This window comes from Microtus ochrogaster, chromosome 16 (assembly GCF_000317375.1).
Source record: "Microtus ochrogaster isolate Prairie Vole_2 chromosome 16, MicOch1.0, whole genome shotgun sequence".
Taxonomy (NCBI): Eukaryota; Metazoa; Chordata; class Mammalia; order Rodentia; family Cricetidae; genus Microtus; species Microtus ochrogaster.
In genome coordinates, this window is record NC_022018.1 from 45,532,109 (window position 1) to 45,549,711 (window position 17,603).

Sequence of the window (17,603 nt, forward strand, 5' to 3'; positions counted from 1 at the left end):
GGTTTCTCTGTGGTTTTGGAGCCTGTCCTGGAACTAGCTCTTGTAGACCAGGCTGGTCTCGAACTCACAGAGATCCGCCTGCCTCTGCCTCCCCAGTACTGGGATTAAAGGCGTGCGCCACCACCACCCGGCTACCTTGTATTTTGTAAGTGTTGAATAAGTATTTCAATACTAGCTGGAAAGTTTTATGAGAGTTTGTGTGGTGAAGGTCTCCTGAAACAACACCGATAAGCTTGTTTGGTTTGTAAACTCAACACTAGAACTTACTGTGTCTTCGGGACACCTCTGTGAGAGGGTGGTCCCCTAGAGCTACACAAGGAAGCATCACCTTTTATCCCCCAGGACCTTCCATTGTAACAGAATCACATCTGTCACTGCACACCCATGAAGAGCAAGGCTCCAATGAGAAGCAGAAAGGAATGGTTGAGTGTGGTTTAGGGGACACGGATTCTGTAGGCAAACCACTCCCTTGGAGGAATCCAGTGTTATCTCCTTAAGGGAACTGGAACCTTAGTCGGAGCCTTAGATTTTTGTTTGAGATAGAATATATCTACTTCTCTATTCCTGAAATACAGGGTCTGGATATTAGCTACACCTGTTGACAATAACCTTGAGAGAGAGCAGAACTGGCTGGTCTAAATCTAGGTGGGACCTTTGAAGTCGGAACACAATAACCTTGAAGGAATAGTGTAAGTTCCAACTCTCTGACCTTTGGTCAAGGTGGAAATAAGCTCACGTTTTTTTGGGCCTCCATAATCAGGAAGATGTTCATGTGTGGTGTGACCATACACCTGACCAGTGTAGGTTGGGTGTTAGGTTCCTGTTAATAATAAGCATTTCTTCCCTTAAATTTTCAATGAAAATATTCCTGGCAATCATGTGAACAGCACTGATCTACATTCTCAACAATGCACATTTCTGATTAACCTAGACTATACCAGAAGAGTTTCTGAGTCCCTAAGAGATGCATTATTATTATGGAGGTACTAGGAATTAAACCTGGAGCCTCATGTTTGCTAGACAGGTTCTCTACAACTGAGTTAAATGCTCAAACTCTGCATTATTTTTAAGTATTTTTTCTCTTGAGAATCGTATATATGTACACAATAAAATACAATCATATCCACCATGATTAAACATCACATTTCTCCATATTTCCCTCAATATCTCCCCCTCCCAACTTCATGACTTTCTTTCCCCCTCCTTTTGGATAATCCACTAAACCACTGTTAGCCCAGTTATCAGTGCCCATATGTTCATGGATGTGGAGCCATCCCCTGGATCATTGGAAACCTCCCAGGGGCCAACACCCTCCAAGAAGATTGATTCTCTTTCCCAGCAGCCATCAATTGCCAGTAACTCCTCAGTGACAGGTGGGGCCTGGAAATCCTCTCCCATCTATACAGAACTTTTGACCAGCTTGATCTTTAAGTTTCTGAGTGAAGGCAGCATTTCCCAGCCCTCCTCCCCATCCTCCAGCTCTTGCATCCTTTCTGCCTCCTCTTCTGCAATGTTCCCTGAGCCTTAGCATGGAGTGACAAGTTAATAAAGGTTTCCCATTCGGAGCTAAGCTCTCAGTCTCAGAATGTTGGCCAATTATGCATCTCTGCATTGATGGCTGCCCACTGGGAAAAGAAGCTTCTCTGGTGAGGCTCAGAGCAGCCCAGGTCTTGGGTCTCATCTGATCCACACCATGGGTCTACATCTTCTGCTGTTGGCCACTGTGAGGAGAAGGACGGTGGAGGAGGATGTAGAGGTGGAAGAGGTGAGGAGTATGTGGAGGGAGAGAGGGAGGAGAAGGTGGAGGAAAAGAGGGAGGAGGATGAATTAAATATATCAAAGTCAAATCTCTATTCTGCCTGTATTCATTTGTTCTGGCTCCCTTACCCTGCGGTAAAAAAGAATTGTTCTTGTCCTGTTTATGACAGTTAGGAAAGTATGTCTCTTCTCATTCTCCCTTTCTCCAGACTAAACATTTCCATTTCCCCTAATGCTTTCTTTTTGATCCTCATATCCAAATTATTTATCACTTCTGTGCTCTTTCCCCAAACACTCTCCAGAGTCCCAAAAGCTGAGCCACACATTGATGAAAATTCTCCCACAGAGGACTAGATGGTAGCAAATGGAAGCAGCAAGAGCTTGTCCTGTCTGTCTGTCAAGGCCTGTGGTTCATAAGATCCAAGGAAGAAGCATCTTCCTCCTTTTATAGTGATCTGGAGTCAGTAGGCAGCATGGGGGTGGGGGGGTGGGGAGTGCGGAATGGGCTGCTCTTATGTCTCAGTGTCCTGAGTGTAAAAGAAAATCAGTGCAAAGAATCTCTACTCCTTGTTCTGAAAAGAAGCACTTGTTTAAGAACGAATTACTCAGATTACTATTATTTAATTTATGTATCATCTAATGGTTGCCGTCTCACTGAAATTTTTCTAGGAAATAAGATGTAAATTAAAACGTGCTTTAGATGTTGATTTAAGGACCTGGGGAGATGGTTTTTGTTCTCACTCCAATTGTTAAAAGCCCAGGTAAAGGCTGCTTGCCTGGCCACCAGAGTTCTAGCTTGGAATCATCACAGACAGAGTAAGCATGGGTAATATGTGCAGGCCGGATCAGTAGTCCCCACGTCACGTGTTCGTTAGTATTTGTGACAGTAAATTCCAAGTCACAGCTACCAGGTTTGTGGCACAGTGTGTCAATGACGGGACTCTGTAGAGGTCAGCAGAAGAAACTTGAATGTCGTCTAGAGAATTAGAAAAGGTCATACTTTTCAAACAGGCTGAAACAGCGTTCAGGATGTTGGCCTTCTTCTAGGACACCAGGGATATCCAAGATGCCTTTCTACAAACACAGCTCAGTTAACCAGGTTTCACCCAGAGTCAAAAGTGTGGTCTTATCGCTAAATAAAACAAATGGAAGACAGGCACTCAAAGAAGAAACTGGAGATTTAGGACACCCTGGGATGTGACCAGAGCAACCGTATACCAGGGGACAGGAAGGTTGCAAGACTGAGTCCCGAGGCTCCCTAACACTAACAGAGCCATGCATTTAAAAGCTTGTCACCTGAAACTAACAGGGGATTGAGAGAGAAAATTAGCTTGGCATCCTGAAGGCCTAGTGCCAACAAAAGCTAAAAGCTACGTGTGTTCTGCAACAATAACAGACCCTAAATCTAAAACAAGATTAAACTGTGAATACCTCCACACGTCCCCTTCTTCTAATTCCCAAGCTGTCCTGTGGGTTCCCCTCCCCATCCCCCTTTCAGGAGGCTTTGGAAGAGAATCAGCAGGGCAGAGACGTAAATTCTGGGGAGATTTGGACCCATTAGCGTGAGTTGGTTTAGCATATTTAAATATCATGCTGAAAGCACTTTGGAATGTCTGCACCCAGTCATTTCCCCCAGTTAGGAACAAAGTGGGAGCGGGAATAAGAATCTACAGCAGCCTAAAAGCCAGGACGAATAATGTAGACCCGGAGCCAGAGGATTCTACAAGAGGCTGTTGAGTCAGAGAACAGCTAAACTCTCCATTTCTTCCGCATGATGGGTTGGATTCCAGGGCTGCGCCTCTCCGCCTTCCTCCAGGTCCCTCTGGAATGCCACTTAGGCCAGAGGCAGAGCTGCAGGTAGCCAAGCTTTTGAGCTGGGAACAAGAACCCCCTGAACTTAGTGACACAGCACTGACATAAGTCGCTGACGTGACTCTGGACTCAAATTCTTCAGCAGCGAATTAAAATCAGTTTATATTCTTGGCCTTCACAGGCTCGTTTTCATTGTTAGCTTTCGAGGGCCTAAAATCCTGGACCTCTGACCTCCGAGCCTACCTTGCTTTCCTTGACTCCAGCTGAAATTAAGTCCTAACTGAAATGTTCATTTGTCTCTCATTCCTCAGACTTTTTACTGTGTTTCAAACTACCGACCAGGGCCAGCAAGCTAACTTAGGCGGTATGAGTGCTTGCCACCAAGACTGAAGAATCGAGTATGGTCCCCAGAACCCACAAGGTTGACCGAAAGAACTGCCTCCTACAAGTTGTCCCCTGACTTCCGTGAGGCCATAGCTTGTGTAAGACCCCTCCTCCTAATAAACAAGTGGGGAAAAAATCAAAACCATCTGGCACCCCTGCTGTGCTCAGCCCCTGTGGAAGCATCCCCAAGCGGGATGGGGGAGATGGAAGGCTAACTGTAAAGAAGTCTGACATGAGTGGGTCTGGGCATGAATCTTGACTTGCCAGTGCTCTGTGGAACAGTGTGCCCGCATCATGGCTTAGTTTTGTGCACTTGGGATGATTGTGTAACCGGGAAGAATTGCCGTGGGACCCGAGTATGAGATTGATGGAGGAAGGTCATTGGTTAAAAAATAAAGAAACTGTTTGGCCCTCATAGGTTAGAACATAGGTGGGTGGAGTAAACAGAACAGAATGCTGGGAGGAAGAGGAAGTGAGCTCAGACTCGATAGCTCTCCTCTCTGGGGCAGACTCGACAAAGCTCCGACCCAGGATGGATGTAGGCTGGAATCTTCCCGGTAAGTGCACCTTGGTGCTACACACATTATTAGAAATGGGCCAGTCCAGGTGAGAGAGTTAGCCGAGAAGAGGCTAGATATAACGGGCCAAGGAGTGATTAAAAGAATACAGTTTGTGTGTTGTTATTTCGGGGCATAAGCTAGCCAGACGAACAGGAGCTGGGGCGGCAGGAATGCAACACGCAGCTTCCACTACATGAGATGACATGAACAAGAGAAGCAGAAGTTCTACCTCACTTCTTACAGGTAGTTAGAGGCAAACATGCCTTGATATCACATCCATGACTCTCCCCAGTTTATCTTTCTTCCTCACTCCCTTGGCCATGGCCAAGCTGCCCTGTTGCACCACGCTGACCACACCAACAGGGATGCTAGCACACAGGTCCCTATGCCATGGTCTACCCCCCTTACTCTGACAAACAGAACATAGAGCATCCATATTAACAAGATCCAGGGGCACATACAGCCCTTGTAAACACACTGATGGAAGCTAAAATAGCTTCATTATCCATCTCTATAATTTAGACCACATGAATGAGGCCTGTTAGATGTCTCGGTAGGTAAAGGTACTTGTTGTGCAAGCCTGAAGGCCTGACTTTGGCTCCTGAAACCTTGGAAAACCCACCACACAAAGTCATCCTCTGACCTACACACACACACAAACATACACATGCACACACGCACACACACACACGCACACACGCAAACATGCACACACGCACACACGCACACACACTGTGGCGAGCATGTGCCCATACATATATGCACAAACACCACATACACAGGATGGTAATAAATTAATTAAAGAAATAGGAAGAATGGACTTTGAGTCCAAGTCTTCATAGCAATTTTTAATAGGAAACTCTTTGAAGGCAGCTGATGGCCTATGGCTGGATCTTTACTTCCTAAGGCATGGCTATTATTCTCTTAGAAAAGCGACAGAGGACGCAGTTAAACAACCACCTCCTTGAGGTTCTCATGTCTTCATCTTTAAGATGGGGATAGTTTGTGATATGGTGGGATATGGCTGCATTTGGCATTCAGGAGACTAAAGCAGAAAGAGAGGAAGCTTATGGCTAGCTTCCACAACACGATGAGTTTGAGGCCAGTGTGGACTGCATAGTGAGAATATGCCTCAAAAATAAAAAAAATGAAGATAATAGAAAAGATGGTAGGAGAAGACCTACTGTGAGAATACTCAGGAGATGACAACTGTTGCCATGGTAGTTCTGGGATAGCCCATCTAGGATACTCATAAGAACACTTCACAATACATCATAGACACCGGTTGTTGGGATCATTGCTCATTCATCACAGCCTGAGCTGCACACTAGACTTGCAGGCTTGAGACTTCTTTTTTTTTTAAATATGGAATGCTTCACGAATTTGTGTGTTATCCTTGCTCAGGGGTCATGCTAATCTTCTCTGTATCATTTCAATTTTAATATATGTGCTGCCAAAGTGAATACCAGGCTTGAGACTTTTAAGTTGCTTAAGCAACCCAAGGTTGGTATGGAGCTTCCATGATCTGAGCCTCAGACTGGGCACAGAAAGGCAGGGTAGGAGGCAAGTTGTTTTATATGAAATTGAGTTATAGAATTTGAAAACTTTGGACAGCTGGCGCCCGAGCAGAGCAAGGTGGACAAGGAGTGAGAACAGACTTCTCCAAGGGACATCAGTTCTTTTGTACCCCTCACTAGAGCATCCTACCCAGAATTCCAACTGTTGACTAGGCCATCAAGAGAGACACCCTCTCTCCAGATGGTAATGATTATGCCAGTCACTATCATGAGGCAGAGAACCAGGGGAGCTGGCAGGGGTATCCGTCTTCAGAATTGGATTCCTTTTGTTGGTACATCCCTCCTTAAAGAGGAGGCACGGTCCTTTCTAGGACTGCACGTGCAACGGGCAACTTTCATATGTTTAAACACAGTTGCTTGCATTCTTTGAGTCTGAGATCACGCCTTTAGCGCTTGGTCAGCATTCACATATGGTCTAGCTAACTTCAGCAACTCCTCCTGATTGCAACCAGAGGACAGTCAATGCCACCGTGCTTCGCCTTTCCCCTCTGCTGCTTGCCAGAGCTCGTGAGCAGCAAGGGAGAAGTACCAACTGTGCAATCCTCTGCTGTAGCCGGTCCCCTCCCACTATCAGACTCTGGAGGGGTCACGTGGGCAGGCTGAATGAAGTGACAGAGGCACATCCCAATTTAGCATGTCACCCTGAGGTAGAGTCGGTTTGGAGGGCTTAAAGCAGAGGGAAGGGAGTGAGAAGTAGGGTCACGGCGGGGAAAAGATGGCAAGAGCTTCCTTGGGAAACTGCCTGCTTCCAGGTGGTCAGTGTTCGGGTCAGTTCATGAACCCTCTCCATCATGATGAAAATGGAATCATTTTGCAAGACCGTTGCAAAATCATAGGAAACAGGCATTGCTCATGTGGCTGAATGGAAGTTTGAGTGGAGGAGACCAAGTTGCCCTATCTCTGAGGACACTCTAATGCTGGCAGGTGCAGAAAGAGGGACATGAGACATGCTGCTTTGTTGCAGAAAGGTTTAGAGGGTGTGTGTGTGTGTGTGTGTGTGTGTGTGTGTGTATGTGTGTGCGTGCTGTGTATATGTGTGTATTACGTGTGCTTACACCCATACCTGTCTGCACGTATCAAGACCGGAGATTGGCATCAGCTGCCTTCCTCTGCTGCTCTTCATCTTATTCTGGGAGACAGAATTCCTCTGTGACTTACCTTGACCTTACCAACTGCCTAAACAAGCTGACCATGAAGCCCTGAGACTTCTGTCCTGCTCACGAGCACTGCTTGCCCACAGTGTAAGTCACGCCCACATTTCCGTCTTTCACACAAGCGCTAGGGCTCTGAACTCAGGTCTCCATGCTTTCTCAGCGAGTGCTTTACTTACTGAGCCATCTCTCCAGCTCTTGAAAGACCCAGGGTCTTGGGTGTTGCTTCGGCTCTGTCTGCTGACATCAGTGGGCTGCCTCCACCTATGGGTTACCAAGCTGGACAGCTCCTTCCGTGATGCCAGTCCTTACGAATGTGACCTACTTGAAGGTTCAAATACAGACTTAATTCCTTTTATATTAACTTAATGAGAAAGAGGTTAATCACTGAGTTTTTCACCTACAAAGGCCAGGTCCCTAGCTCGTGTGTGTTCACTAGAAAGCTGCCTAACTAGAAGGGAGAGACCCACATGTTGGCTCACTGTGGGATATTAGCTGTCTGAGGAGTGAACGAAAGCATTTGCACCAGTGTGGATTCGTGAGCTGATAGTGGGTGATCTAAGGCAGGGGTTGAGTCCAAAGTTGTAGGATTCCTGAAAGGGGAAGAGGAGAGGAAGGAAGGAGACAAAACCCAGCTCTTTAGAGCTCCATCTGCCCCCAAACTCTGTCTCCCTTTGATTTATACCCTACCAGCTCGTAAAGTCCCAATCTTTGTCATCTGACACACTAATCAGAGATGCTGACGACAGAACCATTTTTATTCTCTAGACCACTGGCCTGTTGACACTTGACTCTCCTTAATCTCAGAGCCACCACAGCCCTCTTCCACAGTCACAGAGAAGCTGTCATTGTAACTACAGGTTGCCAGCTCTCAGGTTACCGGGCACAATTACCGGTAAAATCTGCTTCGCATCTGTCAAGAAAGCAGAAGACTTCTAATGTGTTTGGTTCCTGCAATTAATTCACTGTAAGCAATTTGGGCCCCAGATTTCCTGCAGTCAGAATTGCGGCCCATTTTTGCAATCACTGGACCATTACATCCCTGTGTATACAAAACAAAGAACTAGATAAAAATGTTGATTAAGAGTTAGTTAAAATGGTGATACGAATGTTATCCTTTCAGTAACAATATTAATATGACATGTAATATGCAAATATAACACATGCTAACATAGGATAATATACTATTATTAGTATATTATTAATATATAAAATACCATACATTTTCAGGAATACCATCTTGTGTCAGAAATCGGAAGCAGCTCAGAATGTGTTTGTCAAAGACATACATTGGTTAAAATGCTGCCTGGGAATTACAGGTTTGTGGATTCCTTCTGCTTTCCCAGGAAATGCTACCTGCTCTACTGCAGTCAAAATGTGCAGTGAGGTAGGGCTGCTCTGTCTTCTGTCTGTAACCCAAACTGAGGCTATTATTTGCCATAATAAGACTTCTTGTGTTTTAGAATGCCTGTGGAGAGCGTTCTCTCCCCATCGTCTTTGTGTGTGCTAGCATCTTGAATGTGAAGGCTGTTTTTTTCCCCCTGTTGTCAAGCTCACCTTTCAAAAAGGACAAAGATAAATTAGGGATTGGTTCCCCCTAGTGTTTGATTTTGAGAACTATACTTCCAAGTTCCACGCATGAGTGTCTGTCTGTGGGGGGACAGTTTGCCCTCTGGTGGTAACCACAAGCATAGCAAAGATGCTAATTAAATATTGGTTTACTAAGTTTAAGGTATTAATTTAGCACACAAACTTTTAAATACTGAAGTAACAAACTACTAACTATCCCCCACAAAAAGAGATCAAGCACTTATTATACTTGCTAAGCATGATGCCAGGGACGCCTGTGTTACAGATTTATTGCTGTGAAACTATTACCCCCAAACGCAGAAGCTTAATCAACGGTAATCACCTACTCTCTTCCTTGGCCTCTTGAGCCCTGTAGCAGGCCAGTGTACTAATTCTATGTTGGGAGCAGTGAACCCCCAGATCCTGAATTTCTTGTAAACAACTTGTTTTCCCCTGATCTGAGTGCCTACAGCTGCTCTGAGCACGAAACTCTCAGGAGCTCCTGATGGCAGGGGAATGGTTTCTGGTGCGGTTGGCTGGGGTGTGGCTATCCCTATATAAGCTGCCCCTGGACATAATAAAGGGGGCATTTGTGGAGCATTTCTGTTTCAAGGATGACCCGTGTCTCTGTCTGTCTGTGTGTCTTTGTGTGTTTCGATCTCCAGCTCCTTGTCCGGTTCATGAACTGTATGGTGGCACATAGAGTGCAGACAGGTGTGGTGCGCTACAATTCTATCGAGAGATTTGGTGTTCACATGTAGCCAGCTGGTGTCTGTGGTTATGCTCACGTGTCTGGTGGCTGCGTCGTTGGTTCATGGCATCCAAGTAAGTATGCCAAGAAAGAGAGCCAAGAAAATACTAAGTTGCTTTTGATGACCCACATCAGAAGTCACCTAAGTCAGCCCCACTGTGTGTTATTGATAGACGCAGTTACTCCCAGGCTCATGGGTAGGGACCCTAACTCATCCTTTAGTCAAGAAATGTCATTCCCCAAGGGAAGAAGAGGGTGTGGTGTGACACATGTATTGGAATGGCTGTCTTCATAAAAATGGGATTTGATTTCATCCTTAGAATACAATTGGCCTAGCAGTATCCTGAGATATTGCTAAACCAAAATGAGGTTTTTAAAAAGAGATTCTGTGATACTTTCTATGTAGACAATTATTGCTTGCAAGTATATATTTTCCCTCTTTTCAATCTGTATGTGACTTAACTTTTTCGTCTTGACTTATTATCCTAGCTAACACTCCGTCATAATGTCAATTAGGGTACTGGAAATAGATATCTTGCTTTATTAATCTTAGAAAGAAAGTCTTCAGTATTTGACCTTCCATTCGTCTTCAGTTGCATATATATTTCCTCTTTGTCTGATAATCTATTACGCTGACTGCTTTTCTAATTTTTAAAATCATTTTATGTGATTAATGATTTATTAATATCATTTAAAAATCAGTATTTTAGCTACATACACTTTAATAGTAATATTCTACAACATGCAACCGTTTGGGTCATACGGTGACCTTTTCAAACATCTAGCAATGTAAGTTTCTTTTCCAGTTTACAGACGTTATTTTTTTTTACACTTGGCAATTTTAATTTCTTTATATACTACTAATCTCCTGGTGGTATAATTCTTTTGTTCAAGTGCTTATTCAACTTTGGTTTCAGCAAATGTCCACTTATAATTAATTTTCCATCTTCTTTTGTTCACAGCTCTTTGGCTTCATTTTTACAACATACAAAATTCTCAATGGAAAGTTTTTCTTTGTTTTTAAAGTTGGTTTTATTGTTTTTATTGAGCTATATATTTTTCTTCACTCCCCTCCCTTCCTCTCCCTTCCTCTCTACCCTCTCCCATGGTCCCCATGCTCCCAATTTACTCAGGAGATCTTGTCTTTTTCTGCTTCCCATGTAGATTAGATACATGTATGTCTCTCTTAGGGTCATCATTGTTGGAATCTTGCTTTGTCATTATCCACCTTATTTTCTGAGGCAGGGTTCTTTTTTTTATATTAGTTTATAGTTTGCTATCTTGTCTACCCTGGCTGGTCAGTGAACACCTAGAATCACTTGTCTCTGTCTGCTCAGTGCTGAGGTGTGTGTGTGTGTGTGTGTGTGTGTGTGTGTGTGTGTGTGTGTGTTGCAGCTTTTTTTTAGGTGGGTGTTGGGTTCTGAACTCAAGTCCTCATGATTGTCTATCAAATACTCTACCTACTAAATAATCGCCACAACTCCTCTATTGGAATTCTCTTGAGAACAGTATTCAAACTCCTTCTAATACTTTGGTTTCCAGAAGTCTGAGTGTTATTTTCTAGATTTACTTTGCTTGGGGCTCTGCGTGTTTCTTGAATATCATTAGACAGCCTTCATTATTTTTGTTAGCTCTTCAAAGAACATTTGTCTTCTTGTTTTGATTGTATGGCACCCAACTTTTCACGGTCTCAGGCTGTAACCCAAATATGCTAGCACTTACATTCTTATAAGGGCTCAGTTTTTCTCAAATCTCAGGCCTCTTGAATATGCCGAAGCCTTGCTTCTATGATGGGCTCAAAGGGTGTCGTTTTACTGCTCACCTGAACTTTTGCTTTACATTGGAAATTATAATTTAGGTTATCTAGAGGATTTTAAATTAGAGTATGTTCCACTATCAAAGACAGCAGTTTATATTAATATTTTAAATGTTGTAAGCAAATACTGCAAGGTACATTGTCACTTCACATATTTCTATGTGCATCTCTTTGTCAACAGGGAGAAACCTCACTCATGTTCTCATGAGCATGCGCATGTATGCATGTGTGTGGGGGGGGGTGTTAACATACGTGTCTAGGATTCATAAAAAGAAATCTCGAGTTTCAGGTCTATATGGTTGTTCTAATTCAGTTTTTCTTGATACTTTCTAAGGCAAAAATTACATGCCTTCAATTTCCTGAATCATAAGTATTCAGTCTAATGACCTTTAAATTTTTGTCTGCTTCTAACATCACACTAAATTTAAACACTCCTCTAAAGACAGCCTAGGCTAATCTCCACTTTTGTCTTTGACATCTGGCTATTAGACAATGATTATAATTATTTTCCTGTAGAATATGTTTATTAAAATACAATTCATCAGAGAAATGGGCTGTGTCTCTTCAGTTTTGAGGTCCCCTCTTTCAAGCAATATCTGGAACAGTGGTTGTCAACCTTCCTAATAATGTCACCCTTAATACAGTTCATCATATTGTAGGGACTTTAACTGATGTGGAAGTGTCATATATCAATCTGTTGATTTCATTGGTTAAGGAATAAAGAAACTGCTTGGCCCTCATAGGTTAAAACATAGGTGGGTGGAGTAAACAGAACAGAATGCTGGGAGGAAGAGGAAGTGAGCTCAGACTCCACAGCTCTGCTCTCTGGAGCAGAGACGCCATGCTCCTCTCTCCTGGGCAGACGCACGCGATGAAGCAAGCCACCAGGTCAGACATACTAAATCTTTCCCCGTAAGACCGGGGCTACACAGATTATTAAAGATGAGTTGATCAGGATATCAGAATTAGCCAGTAAGGGCTAGAACTAAAGGGCTAGAACTGTGTTTAAAAGAATACAGTGTCCGTGTAATTATTTCGGAGCATAAGCTAGCAGGCGGCCGGGGTGCTGGGGACGCAGCCCCGCCGCTCCAATTACTACATTTAACCATGAAATTATTGTGTTGTTACTTCACCACTGTAATTTTCCTACTGTTATGAATCATAATATAAATTATTTAATGTAAATCTAATATACAGAGTATCTGATATGCAACCCCCAAAGGGATTTCTACCCACAGGTTGAGCACTGCCGATCTAGAATGTAACCAAATATCAGTAAAGGTATGTGTGGTCATTAAAATTCCACCAGAATACATAGTTCATAGCTTTAAGTAAGGGAATGTGTCAGTTTTAAAGTTCTGCTCATTACATCTGCCAGCTAAGGGAGTTGTGACATGAATTGTCAAGACATGAAGGGAAGCAGAAGGCAGCGATTGGGATGCTAATAAATCATTTTGTTCCTGTGCCTGCTTACAGAGACATGGGCTTCTTTTTATCACTGATCATCTAGTCTTTGAAATCAGTGGGTGGGGGATAGCCTGGGTTACTAAGTCATTCCCACAGTATATATTAAGACCTTCAGTTTTAACAAGCTATTTAAAAGTAAATATAGGTTGCCTGTCTAAAGTTATTAGAGAAAAATGCTTTTGAAGTTCGTGGTTGATATTCTGACAGGTGAGATTTATTATTTTCAGACATCTAAATGTAGCAGGTAGTCAAATCTGTTGACAGACCTGTTACTTTGGAACCGCTGACTGCCCTGCAAGAGTGAGGGGCTGCATGTACTGACATTTGGTTTTGCAGTTGCTTTGAAGTCATGTCTAGAGCTGTTTGGTTTATCTTTAAATAACAACAATAACGACAGGGGACACCTGGATTCTTGTGAATATAATTCACTCAGTGCATGCTGGCAATTGCTACACTGCACACTGCATTATCAGACTCTGAGCCAAAGAAGGTTTATGTACTTTTATGTAACCAGTGCTTATGATATGGAATATGCTCAGAAGCAAGTAGAAAATGGTTAATCAATTAATTAGTAAACATGACAGGGGTAAGATAGAGCAAAACTTTTCATTTAATATAAATACTGAGCAACTACTACACATGAAAGTGGGATAAAATCAATAAAATACTAACTTCTTGGTAAATAAAATGTTATTGCAAATAAGTTTCCAGCAACTGAGAAGTAGCTTCTATCAGATAGACCTGCTGCTACAAGATGGCAATCATAAATTTAACACAAAATATATTTATTTATTTATTTATTTGTTATATATACAATATTCTGTCTGTGTGTATGTCTGCAGGCCAGAAGAAGGCACCAGACCTCATTACAGATGGTTGTGAGCCACCATGTGGTTGCCGGGAATTGAACTCAGGACCTTTGGAAGAGCAGGCAATGCTCTTAACCACTGAGCCATCTCTCCAGCCCCCTTAACACAAAAAAATGCAAGAACCTGAAGAGACGCTTGAAAGAAACTGGAAACACATTTACACTTGAAAGAAGGAAATGGCGCAATGAGATTCCTGTTTGACACAAACATTCGTCTGTGGATGGGCCGTGGGCACAGTGGGTAAAATTCTAAAAGAAATCCACCCTTCCTGGCTTGGCTATGGAACAGAATTTGGGAGACCATGGTAACTAGAGAAGGAGAAAAGCAACCCTGGACAGGGTATTTTGTAGATAAAGTTGGCTCAAGATGGGATTGTTCCATTACTATCTGTGCATAGAGAAGTTACCAGACAGGCCAGCTAAGTTCTCCACTGCAGGAAAAATAAAGTTGGTGGTCCATCTGAAGTCAAACTAATCGCTCATTTTAAATCAAAAACAGGGCTAGGAATGGAGCTCAGTTCACTGAGTGATGGTCTAGCGTGTGTGAAGCCCTGGGTTCACACCCAGCACTGTGTAAGTGGGTAAAGTAGCACAGGCCTGTAGTTCCAGTAATCCAGAGGTAGAGGCAGAAAGACCCCAAGTTCAGGATCCTCTTCAGCTACATAATGAGTTTGAGCTCACCTGCGATACATAAGACTCTGTTTCAAAAAGTAAAAACAACAAACAGCAAACATAGAAGGACTGAAGAGAATCCAATCCTTAAAATATTCACACTATGATCCAAATGACCCAACATTTCGAGACTTATAGAGAAACAGGAAGGTGTCACTAAACACAATTTGGTTTAAAAGGTTAAGTGTAAAAGGACCCTGTGGTAGTGTGAATGTAATTGCCCCCCATTAGTTCACAGGGAGTGGTAATATTAGGAGACAGAAGTTAGTACCAGGGACTGGGGTATTGCTGTGAGAGGCCTGACCATGCTTTTGTTTGAAGGAATACGAACCTTGAGACTGTGGATTAGAAAAGTAGCTGAATACTTTAAGTGCTGCTTAATGGGCCATCCTAGTAGGGGCATAGAAGACAGTGGTGCTGGATATAATTTGATGAACTATGGCAGCCTGGCTTAAGAGGTTTCAGAGATCATTCTTGTAATATTTTGGTAAAAGAATGTGGCTTTTTTCTTGCCCTTGTCCAAAAAGTCTGCCTGAGGCGAAAGTGAAGAGGTTTGGATTAATTCCATCGACAGAGGAAATCTCAAAACAGACTAGTATAGACTCTATCGTATGGTTGCTAATTCTCATGCTTATAAAGATTTATAATGAAAAGGAGCAAGCCGAGCAAGCAAAAATACAGAATGTACAATTTGAGGAGAAAAGAAGCACCAGGAGGTTGAACGGAACCAAATGATATGTTCAAGGAGATAAACAGATTAAGAAATAGAATAAAGGGAATGGCGACCTCAGGACGAGATCTCGCCCAGCTAAGTTTCCAACCTGTGAAAAGGAATTAAAGAGCAGCCTGGAGCTCCTGGGTCTGGTGGCGCACGCCTTTAATGCCAGCACTTGGAAGGCAGAGGCTGGTTGATCTGTGAGTCGGAAGCCAGCCTGGTCTACAGAGCAAGTTCCAGAATAATCAAACTTAGGCAATGAAGAAGAGCATCAAAAACAGAAAGCTGGTGAAGATCTAACTGAAAGATCTCTGAGTTCAAGGCCAGCCTGCCGTACAGGAGAAAGAAGAAGAGAGGCACTCAGAAAGAAAGACAAGACACCGCTGAGAGCATGTGCTTCTCTGAGGGAGAGCTGATGCTTGCTGTTTTTGCTTTACAATAACTATAAGATTTGGGTGGGATATGAAACTACTGTCTTCAAACGGTTGCTAAGAAGCCTGAATGGGCACAGACAGGCCAGAACTGATGAGGTAAAAGCTGGCTCACAGAGATGTAGGGAGATCTTTGCTATGAACAAAGTTAACAGTTTTGTTTTAGATTCTCAGGCAATGTCTGGGGAAAAGAAAGGCCCTATCCATGGCATATACATTGAGACCTTAAGCCTGGGCCATTGTGACTTCAACACAAAGCCTTTGTGTATGAAAGAAGCATTGTCTCCATGCATTTGCAGCATGGAGAGCTTTTACGGTAAATGCAAATTGTGCTGGAATTTCAATGCCTTGGATGACGAAAGGCTTCAGACTCCAGGGTGAGGGGCCCTTCCCTTCTCACATCCCCACGATTTCTCTCATTGTTCTTTCCTGCCACAATCAAATGAAAATTTATGAAAGGAAAAACAGTACTTGGGTATATACGCAGTGGTTGAATACGTACTGAGCCCGCACAAGGCCCTGGGTTGTAAATGTGGTGGTTTGAATAAAAATGGCCCACATGGGTTTATATGTTTGAATGTATAGTCATCAGGGAATAGCACTGCTTGAGAAGGATTAGGGGGTATGGCCTTGTTGAAATAGTGTGGCCTTGTTTGAGAAAGAGCATTACTAGGGGTGGGCTTTGAGGTTTCAAAAGCCCAAGCCAGGCATAGTGTCACTTTCTTTCTTCCTTCACAGAAAGTCACAGATGCCTTTGGATCTGGATATAGACTCCTCCAGCACCATGTCTGCCTGTGTGCTGTCATGCTCCGGGCCATGAAGATCATAGACTAAACTCCTAAAACTGTAAGCAAGCCCAACCAAATGATTTCGGTTTTTTGTTTGTTTGTTTGTTTGTTTTTTTACGTTGCCATGGTCATGGTGTCTCTCCACAGCACTAGAATACTAAAAAAGACAGTAGAAAGAAAAGGAAGAAGGAGAAGGAGAAAAAAGGAAGAGGAAGAAGATGGCAGCAAAGACAAAGATGAGTATGAAGGTGAGGAGAATTTGAAATTTAAAAGTCACAAGATGACTTTAGCAGTGTATTTAAATGACAGAAAAAAATAATTTGAAGCTATCAAAAGGCAATAAGAAGCACTGAGAAAAAAACGGGAGGAAAAGAAAGTACATCAGGGAGTGGTGGGGAAATGCAGAAAGAGCTACCGTGTGTGTAGCATGCTATTAAGAGTGGGGCACTGGGGGCGAGCTCTGAGGTTCATAGCCTGCTCTACTTTTGTCTTCAATCTGTTGGTGTCACAGTCGTGAGAGAGACGTTAGTTCATTTGCTAGGGCCGCACCCAATGACCCAAACCACAACCTACTAGACCCTGCCTCCCCATGCCACCAGGTAAGGCTCAAGCCTTGAGTCCAGTTTGTGTTTGGACCCAGTTTAAATTTCCAGCATTTCCATGATGCTGCTGATGCGGTGGACATAGCTCACAACGAGTGATGCCCAGAGTTGGGGAGGCTTGTCCGTGGACATCAGCACCAGAGAGAGGAACGCTGCATTCTGCCTTCTCAGGGGGATGTGGAGATTTGAATTCTGAAATTTCACACTGTTAAAACTGAGAAAGGAAAACCAAACAGGGAGTGCTGGCTTGTGCTGCCTTTGGTGACATTTACTGAACTTGCTTCCAGAGGGAAAGTCAGGGTCAAGAAGACCTTGAGAGCAATGAGTGAAAGACATGCTCCCTCTTTGCTGTCCCTCTCCCTTGGACTTGTTTCTGTCGAAATTAGCTGGCTTCTGTTACTTTGGGAGCAATTAAAGATGTTTGTTCTTTTTTTGGCAATCACGATTACTTCCAAACTCCACAATATAATTTTGTCTTCTTGTAGAACAAATAAGAAAATGGCACGTGGATTGAAGGGAGGAGGGGTGGCTTTGTGATTTTGGCAGAACCCCTCAAACACTTGCTTTATGTCTAGATAGTACTTTGGTTTGTATGTGATTTGCCCGATCCTTCAGGTGCTGCAATGTCCCAGTGCAGGACTGCTGGAGAGTGGAATTTAGATCACAGTACACTGCCCTCCGA

The 17,603-nt window shown here is 43.3% G+C and overlaps 1 non-coding gene across 1 annotated transcript; it reads right to left on the reverse strand.

Moving 5' to 3' along the window:
• Nucleotides 1-5,873: 5,873 nt before the first annotated feature.
• On the reverse strand, nucleotides 5,874-5,980 carry LOC113456903. Its single transcript, XR_003377630.1, has one exon. It is a non-coding gene; the product is annotated as a U6 spliceosomal RNA (small nuclear RNA).
• Between the last annotated feature and the right edge of the window lie 11,623 nt (nucleotides 5,981-17,603).